This window comes from Alligator sinensis, unplaced genomic scaffold, assembly GCF_000455745.1.
Source record: "Alligator sinensis unplaced genomic scaffold, ASM45574v1 scaffold706_1, whole genome shotgun sequence".
Lineage (NCBI taxonomy): Eukaryota > Metazoa > Chordata > Crocodylia > Alligatoridae > Alligator > Alligator sinensis.
In genome coordinates, this window is record NW_005842683.1 from 351,305 (window position 1) to 357,077 (window position 5,773).

The window sequence follows — 5,773 nt, forward strand, 5'->3', positions numbered from 1 at the left end:
ACTATTTATTTTTGAGTTATTATGCAATCACCTCTATATAGACTATGCAAACACAAATCATGACAACAATTTTTGGGAATAAAATTAAAATATGTTATTATAAGAAGAGTTTTACTTTTACTGTATGGTTCGGTTTTTTTCTGGTTCTAAGATGGCAACCCTCTCCTCCCAAAAGGAGTATTTCTGGGGAGCAAGGGGAAGAACTTCTGGTGGGAAAGGCCAGGCATTAGGAGTGGGACTTCTGGCCTAACGATGGCCACCACAGAGTGGGGCAACTCTCAAGGAACAGGACTACCCATGCGGCCCTCAACAGGTCACCAAAACTCGTTAAGCGGCTCTCCACCCAAAATAATTGCCCGCCCCTGCTGTAGATATTGGGGGCAAAGATCAGCCACGTAACAAATGCAGCAACATGTATCCATGTAAACAGCGACAGAATCCCAATGAGACAGAATAACATTTCTAAAGGAGAACAACATAGGTAGGGGGCATGTACATGTCACTGGTATGTCTATTGAGCTAAATAGAGATCTTCCCTAAAAAGTACATTTTCTTTACTGACATCCCCTCCTGTGACTGTAAGAATGGTTACTATCTCAAAGCATTCATGAGCAGCAAATTATGTGTGCTAAAGCCTTTTTCTTTTGCCATCAAATATACACTGTAGACCAAATTTATATAGTAGTAGTCATATTCCACATCCCTGAAATCTGAAAACTAATCTTGGTGTTTGCCAGCTCCTATCTTGGCTGATACATTGGAGAATGAAGTGCAGATTGGTTGATATAAGATCATTAGTTGAGGCAACTTGAGTGGAGTGATACCTCTGGATTTGGCATTGATGGAGACCTGTAGCTGACTCAGTGGGTGACACTTTCACTGGAAGATGCATCAGGTTACTGCAGTACAAAATGCAGTATCATACATTAGCAATGCTGATGGACTTCTCAAATGTTTGGGGACTCTTTAACCCAACTGGGCATTCCCGAATGAGCAGGGATGGAATATAATCTGTTTTCTAGAATGTTAACTGCTGTGACTGGACCAATACACTTTTTTCTCTGCCTTCCCACCAGCCAATGCCACCCTTCAGCCAACTGCCATGGTTCCTCTGCTTTATCTGTGACAAATTAGGGTGTTATGTTTGTGTTCTTTCAGGATTTACAGTAGTCTTATGTAGTGTTTATGTTATCATTTGTATAGGATGGTTGGGCCCCTGCTTTATCTGTGGCAGGTTCAGGTGCAATGCCTTGTGGATGTGTGATGGAGTTGACTGTGTAGCTTTAGCAATAGGTGAGGCAAGGACTTGTATGTGATGATCTTTATACAGATGATCCCATCTCAGGCACGGGGTTGGGCTAGATGAACTCCAGAGGTCCTTTCCAGCTGTATTTCTGTATCATTTTATCTGATTCTGTGACCCAGATATCTTTGAAGCAGATTTCTTTGCCAAGTTCAAATGCCCAACTCTGGTCATGGGCCTGGCCATTACATCAACCATTAGATGTTCCAAACTAATATTTTAAGCCAAAATATGTATGTTTTAAGATCCATATACCAATAATGAAAGGCCACTGTAATCACTAGCAGATTTCCAATGACTTCACTAAACATTGGAGCTGGATATATGCACATCAAACTCATGGCTGTTCATGGAATAGTTCCAGAGGGCTAACTCAATTAAAAAATTTGTTAGAGGCCTCCCTAAGCACTAGCAGTAAATTGAAGAACCTGTCACAGGATTTCCTGCAAACTCTTGTAAGGCTAAGAGGCATCTGTAGAATGAGCCACATACAAACATTGCATTGTATAGACTGTATAAACCTTTAGCACCATTGCTCAGTGGAGTTGTGGGAAGCTGAGGGCATTAACATCTAATGGAAAGTGTGGAGATGAAAGAAGATTAAAAAAATAACAAAACAAACAAACAAGGAAAAACCAATTTCTGATCTTAGCTTTGAAAGTTTTCCGCAAAGGTGTGGAGACAGCAAGATAGTTTTATGAACTTCTTCCAATAGGGAAACCATTAATACTTCCGGGAACTCATTACCTAGCAATGAAGTGGTACAATTACTAACATTTCTTTGAATATTTCTGTTGTCATTTGAGAGCTACGAGAGGAATGACTTTTCCTAATGATCCTATTAAAGTTTAGATTTTGTACAAAGGAGTGTAGATGAAGGGTCTTAGATTAGTCAGTTTTGGAGGAAGAATGGCCTAGGAATCTTTCTGGCCTTGAAAAGGCATCTATTTGGAAAGATCTTGGAGTGCTAACTGGAAAAAAAATCACATTTCTAGTTTACTAAAATGGTTGTTGCCCATCTTGACAGGACACAAAGGTCATCAAGATCCTCAGCCTGCAAAGACTGGTATTTGAATTAAATGTAACAACTACAGCACCTGTATTGGCCTGAATACTGAAACCTTAGGTAAACTGCCCTGGAAGTGCTTAATTCAGTACAGACCTGGACACCTTCATCTATGGATCAGACTGCAACAGAGTGGCCATAGAGAGGCTTCATCTGTGGAGCAGGAGGATGAAACCCATCACCATTCAGGTGAGTAATGAGGCTGTGCCTGTAGCTCATGTACATGTTCCGCTATGACTATGTACTTTACATTGTAATTATGTGCACATGTAAAAACAAACAAACAAACAAACAAAAAGAAACTTTTTAAACAGTTCATTTCAGCATGTTTCTATCTATCAACCCATTAATTTTAAGTTAATTTATGCTTGAATGCTTATCTTGCTGAGGCGATCTGACCTCTGCTGACTTCCTGCCCCTTGGGCAGGGGGCTGGACCTGATGATCTTGCAAGGTCCCTTCTAGCCCTAATGTCTATGAATTGAACAAGAGTCTGGTGGATGACTATCAAATTCTAGTAATTAGTTTGTTGATATAGTTCATATAACAAAACGTTTTTTTTATTGGTCACTGTTCCTTAAGTTTAGTCTTAAAAAAATAAAGTATGAGTGCTTAATTTTTATCTTTTGGTCACCAGACTGTTTGAATAATCTCTATACATTTACTAAATGCAATGGAAATTTCTCGGCAGAGTGTTTCAGCCATAGCCCAATTGCAATAAGTAATAGACTAAAAAATTGAAAGATCAATATACCTTGACAAAATTTATACCAGTTTGTAAAATGTGAAAGAAATAAGAACAAATGATAGGTCCTACTTAGGAACCTCTGTGGATTTTATTTAAAAAAAAAAATCCTTTCCAAGAGTGAAGGATGTATATATATTTGGGTTGCTTTTGAAATCAACTGGGCAAGGTAGTAATAATCTGTGTAAATAAAATACTTTTGCTTTATTGTGGGCATTCTAGATTTTGTGTTGATAGGTCAAATTAATCTTAAGCACGAATAGGAAGAACTATGTATGCTTTTGATGAAAACACAGGTTACAAGAGATTTGACAACTACTGAGAAGCTCAGTGGAACAGAATTGTAAATGCACACTGCTCAGATCCTGTCCTAAGTAAAACAGCTGAAATACAGTGAGGAGGACGAAGTCTTCTATTTCTTAAATCACTTGGCATATGCACAAGTGCATTAAAATCCTTTCAACCCTACATTTCCAAATGCTGTGATACTGAGTACAGGTCTTAGTCCTTTGTGCAATTCAGTTTCCCTTGAACACCAGAGAAAGGAAGAACTATTTGCCTTAAACTTATGGTTTTTTTCATGTCTTCTTCTATATGTTTATCCCATAGGTCAGTACAAATTACTGAAACAGGACCAAACTACGAGATGTTCTGTATCATGCTCAACAATTACTTATTTATGCAGCTTGAATCTGCAAGTGAAAGACATTACTTTATATTTTTATTATTTGTGAAAAGGCATTCCTACTGGTACAAAGAGCTGAAATCCTTTAACGTGCTTCAAGCCCATAAGAGTTTGGGACAATAAAATTATAACACCTGCATAAAGTCTGTCATACCCTTGTAAACAAGGAATGTAAATAGAAGGGGGCCAGGTGTAATGGACACTCACTGTGGTGCATATAACCTCATCTTTCTATCCTATCCTAACACTGGACTTAGCAGTGTAATGTAGGAAACTCAAATAATCAAATAATATAGAAATGAGACCTGCCCTCACAAGTTTCTATCAGAGGTGGCCTCTGCCAGTTTGAAATCAATGAAGACCACAGAATGTAATTCCCTTTTCCTCTATTGTAGAAACAGTATTTAGAAATCTTATGAGAGAAGACAAAAGAGTCATCATTAGATGAGAAATCCCTAAAAACTGTGTTGTCTCTCTGCAGAAAAATTAAATCTCTCCCTCAGTTGTATTTGTATCAGTTTAAAAATCAAATCTGAGGATAAGCTGATAATTGTTGGGGTCATTGTTATCTTTTTTTAAAAAAATGGAACTACATTCCTCAAAATTAGTATTAGGTCATGATTCATATTTTTTAAAGAAAAGAAATATAATTTAATCATTTCAAGTTTACAAGTTAATACCTGTGGAGTAAAGTGTACCAATAGGTTTCCATTGCTTTCCATTGCTCTGGTAGTAATTTAACAGGTCATGCAGAAAGAATGATGACTACCTGTGTAAGTGGAATAGCACAAAATACCCAAAGTGTATTAATGAATCTGGTTCAAACTATTGAGTCAGTCAAGTGGTCAGTAAAGTATGTCAAAACTTGTCTACCAAATATTTTTTTTTATCAATGAATGGCTTCAGGTGTAATATTTTAAAATAATATTTGTAAGAAATTATAATGGGGAGCAGGGGGTTGTTTGATTGAAATCTAGGAAAAAAACAAGTATTGTAGTGTTCTTTGTTTCTGAATTTGAATGAAAATTCAAAACAAAATAAAAAAAATACGGGGGAGGGTGGAAGAGGGGGAGGCTTTGGTGTTTTGTTTTGTTTTTTGACCTACTAATTTTGACTGGAGAACAATTGACAATGTGGTTCCCATCTTCAAAAAGGGGAGGAAGGAGGACCCGGGAAACTATAGGCCAGTCAGTCTTACCTCGATCCTGGGCAAGCTGTTCGAGAAAATTATTCTGGCACACATCCAGGAGGGGCCAGTAGGGAAATGCATGCTCAGGGGCAACCAGCACGGGTTCATCAGCAGCAGGTCATGTCAGACCAACCTGGTGGCCTTCTACGATCAGGTCACTAAATCATTGGATGCAGGGGTAGCAGTGGATATAGTCTTCCTGGACTTCCGGAAGGCTTTCAACACTGTCTCTCAACCCGTTCTCATTAGGAAACTGGGGGACTGTGGCGTAGACACCCACACAGTCCAATGGGTCGTCAACTGGCTAGAGAGCCGCACCCAGAGAGTGGTAGTGGATGGGTCCTTCTCGGCCTGGAAGGATGTGGGCAGTGGGGTCCTGCAGGGCTCAGTCCTCGGGCCCGCCCTGTTCAACATCTTTATAAGTGATTTGGATGAGGGGGTGCAAAGCACCCTGTTCAAATTTGCTGATGACACCAAGATGTGGGGGGATGTGGGCACAATAGAAGGGAGCAACAGGCTACAGTCGGACCTTGACAGGTTACAAGGATGGGCGGAGGAGAACAGGATGGGGTTCAACACAGACAAGTGCAAGGTGATGCACCTGGGGAGGAACAACCAGCACTATACCTACAGGCTGGGGAACTCCCCTCTTGTCAGCACGGAGGTGGAAAAGGATCTTGGAGTCATTATTGACTCCAAGATGAACATGGCTCGGCAGTGTGGGGAGGCAGCTAGGAAGGCCAACTGTACCTTGTCGTGCATCCACAGATGCATTTCAAGCAGGAC